This window comes from Myotis myotis, unplaced genomic scaffold, assembly GCF_014108235.1.
Source record: "Myotis myotis isolate mMyoMyo1 unplaced genomic scaffold, mMyoMyo1.p scaffold_m19_p_1, whole genome shotgun sequence".
Lineage (NCBI taxonomy): Eukaryota > Metazoa > Chordata > Mammalia > Chiroptera > Vespertilionidae > Myotis > Myotis myotis.
Window position 1 is genome coordinate 18,479,757 of NW_023416313.1, and position 7,938 is coordinate 18,487,694.

Sequence of the window (7,938 nt, forward strand, 5' to 3'; positions counted from 1 at the left end):
TAATATAGATTTTGGTGCCAAGAGTGGTTTTAGAAGAACAGATTTTTAAGAATGAGTTTTCTGTATTGGTCCTTAGGTTTCTTGAATGGGCTCTGTGATCTGATTAGAATTAAAGACTCTAATGACTATTTCCATTAGTAGAGAGAGATCTGATGTTCCATGGTACTAGCGATATGCAAAATATCACCATCAGATATATATTTTTTCTAATAAACCACTTAGGAGAAGCAAAGATCTAGGAGATATATTTTTAAATTTTAATATTTTTTAATATCTTTGGCAAAATGACAATATCATGAGATTGGCTGGTTGCTCCTATTGTAGCTAGATAAAGTGGAGAAAGAAAAGGATGAGCTCAGGGATTTAAACTCCCAATTCAAGTGCTATATAAATGACCTGCAAGTTTCTAGATGTGCCCTCAAGCAGACCCTTATCTCTAGTAGTTACAGAGCTGAGATTGCTGAAAATCAAGCAAAGAATATCATCCTGTAGCTGGCTGAATTACAACTCAAGTTGAACTTCCAGCTTCTCAGGTTGCCTACTATTATGGGGAGGGCATTAACTGGGAAGGATTGGCACCCCGAAAGTTGGAATGAAGACATGTGAACAAAAAATGATGAAGCTGGAAACACTGAACCCCTAAAATATGAGATCTGCTTGGCCAGTGAAAAAGACCTCACTCCTCATTCCTCACTCCTCAGGAGATTAACCCTGCATTACCAGAGGAAATTGTTATGGCCTGCCCCAAAGCAAGACAATGCTGTGTATCTTCAGGACCCATGCCCACCATTCTCTTTGCCTCTAGATCTAGCGCTGGACTGATGTTCCCTCAGGCTTCTAAAAGTGAGCTAAAAAGCGTTGGCCAGACCGGCTGGCGTGGCTCAGTGGTTGAACCAGGAGGTCATGGTTTGATTCCCAGTCAAGGCACCTACCTGGGTTGCGGGGCCAATTTCCAGTGTGGGCCATGTAGGAGGCAGCTGATCAATGGCTATCTCCCATCATTGATGTTTCTATCTCTCTCTTCCTCTCCCCCTCTAAAATCAATTGGAAAAATATATTTTTTAAAAAGTGTAGACCATGTGCTACATACCAAAAGGACTATTTCAGTTTTCTAATTTACACAGGTAAGAATCTAGGGAACATGTGTGGGGATGGATATTAAGAGTGTGAGGAACATAAAGTTGAATCTGGCTGAATTCATTTGTTGTGGCAAATGGCCCAGGAGAAGTGACAGCCAGCACCCAGAGGAATCAGGAAAGTAAACCTTTATTTCGCAGCGCTGCTAGTCCAGGGGACTCTGATCCAAAGCCTGAGCTGCCAGTGTGGGGAGGTTTTGCTATATATATCTTCTTGTGGCGGCCCCTCAAGGTGGGCTTTGCAGCTCCACCCAAGTCAGTTAGAATGGGGAAGTAAGAGTACTGTTTACAAGGGCATGTGCCAGGGGGTAGAGGAGGCCGGGGGAAGGTCAATGGGGGGGGGGGGGGGGGAGACATATACACTACTATTTGTAATACTTTAAACAATAATAATAAAAAAAGATTATTGTTTAACTAGATACTGAACTAGGCTATAAGCTCCCAAAGTTGCCCCCCCATTTTCCTTCTCACATTGATAGGCGCTCACTAAGCAGAGATTCTGCATTTAATGTTGCAACTTGGGAAATCAGAAAGGGATCTACCAGTTTCTTGGATCAGCTAAAACGTGGACCATGAAGTGGCCCACAGTAGGTAGGTTGGAAATGCTGACCTGTCTTGGTTTAATGTAGAATATTCAAAATCTTTAGAAGATTGGCATGTTAGAGTGGATTTGTCATTTTAGACCTGCTCACCCACACTGGAAGGGCTCAAATGACATACTTTCACTAATACTCTGAGAAATGTATTTGTGAGGGAAGCCCTGGCATCACTGACAGGCTCTGTGGTTGCTCTTCTCTGTAGGACAGACCTTAGAGTGTGAACTTAGAAACCTAAATGCATTGGGACTGGTTGGATCCTTGGGTGGCAAGGGCCAAGTATTTAAACACCAAATGCAAAATGGAAGTAGTTATGGTAAGAGACAACAGAGTCAAAACAGGAATCAGAATATTCTGTCTTGCCCAACTGGTGTGGCTCAGTGGTTGAGCATTCACCTCTGAACCAGGAGGTCATGGTTCGATTCCTGGTCAGGGCACGTACCCGGGTTGCGGACTGGATCCCCAATGTGGAGCATGCAGGAGGCAGTCAATCAATGATTCTCGCTCATCATTGATGTTTCCATCTTTCTCTCTCTCTCCCTTCCTCTCTTAAATCAATAAAAATATATTTTAAAAAAAGAATAGTCTGTCTCATGCAGAACTATGGTGTTGGGCAGTTGATTATGATATTCCTAGGAATGAAATTGTTAGGAATCAAATACAAGTGTAATGTGAATTATAAAAACAGATTGGAGCTAATTTATAGACCTAGGACCTGTGGGAAACTGTTTATTGCCTTCACTATCTGATAAGCATAGACAGAGCACTCCCCGAAACGCCCCCGAAGGCTGGGTGCCTTTGAAGCCCTAGCAAAGCCCGGAGCTAGACACCACCTCTGTTTGTCCAGACAGTGGTAGCTGAAACTGCTCCCCCATTTGTTATTATGTAAATCCTTGCTGATGGGCTAGTCTGCCTGTTGCAGGGGGTCACCTGCCTAGGGCTATGCTATAGGGGCATCCCAGATCAATAAAAGCTTGGTGAGGCCTGAGCACAGAGGAGAAGTCCTTCGGGACTTGCCGCCTGGTCCCCCAATATTGCAAAATTATCTCGTGTCTTTTTCTCTCATTTGCTGTGCGGCTCCTCTTTCAGATACCGAACCCTACTCCACGCAAGTTGTGGAGGAAACACTCAACAAGGACCCTTTGAAAAAAAAGGATACAGTAGCGGGGTCCCCTTGAGGAAGGAGGCTGGTACACTGCCAAAAATTTGTACTGTTACTCTTTCCCCGAGTCTTGCCCAAAGAGACCCTTTTATCATGTTCACTGTGCATTGGGGAAAAGGAAATAATCAGACCATAAGGGGAGTACTAGACACTGACTCTGACATAATACTGATTTCAAACCCAAAAACATCACTGTGGTTCTCCAGTCAGGGTAGGGGCTTCTGGAGGTCAGATGATCAATGGAGTTTTAGCTCAAGTCCACCTCACAGTGGGCTACTGGGTCTGCCAAACCATCCTGTGGTTATTTTCCCAGTTCTGAAATGCATACCAATCGGAAGAAATATACTCAGCCATTGGAAGAATCTCCACATTGGAACCCTAACTTGTGGAGCGAGGATATTATGGAGGGAAAGGCCAACTGTAAGCCTCTAGAACTGCTTCGACCCAGGAAAATAGTAAACTAAAAGCAACATCTCATTTTTGGAGGGATTGAAGAGATTAATGCCACCAACAAGAACTTGAAAATCGCAGGGATAGTGACTCCCACCATATCCAAGTCAACTCACCTATTAAGTCTGTGCAGAAGACAGGTAGATCTTGGAGAATGATAGGTTGTTAATCCAATTGCAGCTGATATACCAGATATTGTTTCATTACTTGAGCAAATTAACACATCCTTATTTTGATATTACTACATTTGTGTGTGTATTCCTTTGTGCTGAAAGCCAATTCCAGCATGTCAGCAACGGCTGAATCATCTGGAGTGGCAAGGGCATTTCCCCAAACCTGAAAAGGGATGATCACTTGCTGCCCAACAGCTCAGGACATCTTAATTTGAATGTTATTGCCTCCTACTGGCCAAACACCTGAACAGCCGTAGGCAAATTCTTCCAATCTGACAATGGATTCTGTACCTAACCTTACCCTTTGATGTGTATATCTCCACCTCGCCTTAGGACAAACTTTGTTAATAAAAAGCAAGGGGTCCTGAGATGAGGAGAACTTAGTTCTTTTATATAAGTCTTCTCTGACTCCCTATAATGCCTTTCAAAACTATGTTTTGTCTCTGGACTCTTATTTAAGTTACGCACAGCCCTTCTCCAGATTTCTGAACCCTTCTAGATGCCGGATCAAGACCACCGGCGTTACCTTTGTTTTCTTTTTTTCTTTCCTGTCTTATCCCTATCATTCTCATAAGACTTACTCACTTTTATTGTGGTATTTAAGTATTGTTAATTTTATATCACAGTATTTCAATTATAGGCTATGAAGGAGAAGAATAACCATCACTTAAAGACTTTACTTCCTCTTATGGGAAATAGGTTACTGTGTTTTTCATTCTATGCAGGATAGTTGTATCATGTTGGGTGCAGTTATGACCTTGTAATTGTCTTTATTTAGAGATTAAATATGACTTCAGGAGATGCATATAGGTGCCAAGTTGACTTGTGATGGTTAATTTTATCTGTCAATTTGACTAGGCAAGTTCCCAAATATTTGCTCAAATATTATTCTGGGTTTGTCTGTAAGGGTGTTTTTGGATGAGATTAACATTTGAATCAGTAGACTGAGTAAAGCAATTGCCTCCCCTTAATGCAAGTGATCTTCATCCAATCAGTTGAAGGCCTAACTAGAACAGAAAGGCCAAGTCTGAGGGAATTTCTCCTGCCTGACTGCTTGAGCTGGGATATTGTCTTTTTCTAGCCTTCGGGTTCAGACTGAAACATGGGCTCTTCCTGGGTAGAGTCTGCTATTTTTCAGGAGTTTGCATCATCCGCTCTCCTGGTTCTCAGTCCTTTGGATTTGAATTAGAACCACACATGGACTCTCCTGTATCTCTAGCTTTCCAAGGTAGACCCTGGACTTTTCAGTCTCCACAATTGTGCAAGCTTATAATAAATCAATGTCTCCCTTCCTCTCCCATAAACTCTCTCTGTATACCAATATATATATATCTTTCTCTCTCTCTCTCTCTCTCTCTCTCTCTCTCTCTCTCTCTCTCTCACTGTTTTTCTGGAGAATCCTAGCTAAAACATACAGGGTGTTCCCCAAAAATGTATACACACATTGAATAATTATTAATTCCAATGGGATAAATCTGAAATGAAAGAAACATCAATTGAGCTATCAGCTGTAAAGTGTGTATGCATTTTGGGGGGTCACCATGCATATACAAAAGACAGAAAGATGGGTATTATATGAATGTGTACTGGCCCTTAAATGCCTCCACCAGAAAGAGACCTACATCATTTCTGCTCATTTATCTTTGACCAGAGCACATTCACATGTCCACTGTGACTTCTAGACATCATGGTAGTATATTTCTTTCTGTGCTTGAATATAGCCAGGAATGCACTTTTGCGAATAATGAATAATGACTAGCACAGCAATTCAGTTCACTTATGAATAAGACACTCCTAGTTTGCAGGAGAGTACAGTTCTTGTCACATTACTCATCTATCCTTCAGACATACAATGAAGGTCAAAGTCATAACAGAAAATCTGGTATCAAAAGGAGGGCAAAAACAAACAAACAAACAAACCAGAGAGGTATATACAAATTTGAGGTCTTATGAATATTAACTCATTGGACTCTTTATTAAATAATTTAATATATGTAAGGAATAGAACTTCTTCTTGTATAACATAAGCTCTTAATCAATATTACCAGTTGCTCTTATCTTTGTTACAAAGTGGTACTCTACAGACAAAAATTAGGTTATCAATAACCCTCTGAAAGAGAGCCTCTTTCTGAAAATACCAAGAGAGCTCACTATAACACTACTGTGGCAGGAATCACAGAGATACTGAAAACATTATAGTGAGGTGGAAATGCAGTGTCATGAATGGGATTTTTCCATCAATACTGATTGTGAGTCACCATTATTAAAAATATAGCTCTTTGGATTGAATATTTCCTTCAGAACATTTTGAATTAAATGTAGTACCCTTGAAAGTTGGGAACAAATAACACTCTGATCTGACATAAAGGATATAGATAAATGTAAATACAACCCTGTTCTATGGTTCAGTCCAGAGAACTTGGAGCAGACTGTCAGTTAAATCAGCTACACTAAAGAAAGATTTTATAGCCCTAACCGGTTTGGCTCAATGGATAGAGCATTGGCCTGCGGACTCAAGGGTCCCAGGTTCAATTCTGGTCAAGGGCATGTACCGTGGTTGTGGGCACATACCCAGTAGGGAATGTGCAGGAGGCAGCTGAAATTAAGACATATAGAACGGCTATTGAAATGGATTTTTAAAATTCAAATTGTATTAAGCTTCATAATTGTGTAAATACAAATTACTTTGACTTATTGATGTATAGTTGTAAGAGTTTGTCACTGAACTATTTGTTTCTTTAGGATATCTTTACTGCATCAGTGGATATAGAGTGCGTCATTTCATGGTGAAGTGCCAGACTTTTTCAGGAAAAGATATCAGATGTGCTACCTCCAATACACTGGGATGCAAAAGTCACCCAGCTGCACACACACAGCCTGTGTTTGCAGTACCGCTGTCTATTTATACCCTCAACACAAGAATTCTGATAAAGTCTGTGTTTGCACAATGTTTGTTTAGAAATTGCACAGACAGACTCACTAAAAAAATATATTGTTTCTTCTGCTTTATTGAGCAACTTTTGACAAGAGAGAGTTTTTGGTTTGATTAGACACCAATGAGAAACACATCTGTTTGGGCTTTTATATGTCTAACTAGAGGCCCAGTGCATGAATTTGTGCACCAGTGGGGTCCCTCAGCCTTGCCGGTGGGATCAGGCTGACACATCTCTCTGACATCCCCTGAGGGGTCCCAGATTGAGAGAGGGCTCAGACCAGGCCAAGGGACCCTACCAGTGCATGATCGGGGCCAGGGAAGGATATGGGAGGGCTCCAGGGCATGTCCGGCCCACCTCCCTCAGCCCCGATCAGCCGGACCCCAGCAGCAAGCTAACCTACCAGTTGGAGTGTCTGCCCCTGGTGGTCAGTGCACGTCATAGCGAGCAGTTGAAAGGCCTTAGTATATCATTAGCATATTCCACTTTGATTGGTTGAACAGATGACTGGACACTTAGCATATTAGGCTCTTATTATATAGGATGATTAGATAAACTTTCTACAGACTTGTTTCTGGCTTTGCACTCTTAAGGTTTGATTCCATTCGACCATCCTTATGCTTCCCGATCTCACACTGGGGACTATTCCATCAAAGTAGAACCTCTGTCACTGCACTTTTGTGCCACCACAGTGGATGCCGGGTAAATCCTTGGGAGCCATTCTGTACCATAAAGACTATGAATCCATACAAATAAACCTGGAGACACCCAAATTCAATGTATCCCCATTTCAACTTTCCTTTAACTAGAATGTTTGTTTTCCTTAACTAGATCCCAGAACTGCCTGGGCTCTCTAACACTCTTTAAACAAGTGTGACAGTAAATTGGAGCCAAAGGAAGCAGTGTTCTCAACTTATCAAGCATAAAATTCTTACTCTTTTTTTAAAAAAAAAATTTTTATTGATTTCAGAGAGGAAAGGAGAGGGAGAGAGAGATAGAAATATCAATGATAAGAGAGAATCATTGATCGGTTGACCCCTGCACACCCCCTGCTGGGAATCGAGCCTGCAACCCAGACATGTGCCCTTGACTGGAATCGAACCTGGGACCCTTCAGTCCACAGGCTGATGCTCTATCCACTGAGCCAAACCAGCTAGGGCAAAATTCTTACACTTGCACATTTGAAAAACATCTGACTGCACACACATTATTGTACCCTCCTTACCCAGTGTCTTGGAAGAGGTTGTTGCAAAGGAGAGACCCTAAAAGCAAATGAGAGACCATTAGCATCACATTAAGTCTGCCCATGAGAGTAATTCAGAAACTGAAAAACACTGACCAGGACACCTAAAGACAGTAATTTTGGGTAGTTGAAGGCAATATTGGTTTATAGGCCTTTAGAAAGATACTATTTTATAGGGCAAAGTAAAACAGAAACTGGACACTTCTTTCGTTTCAGTTATATCTTTTAAAGCTTACCATGGTTTT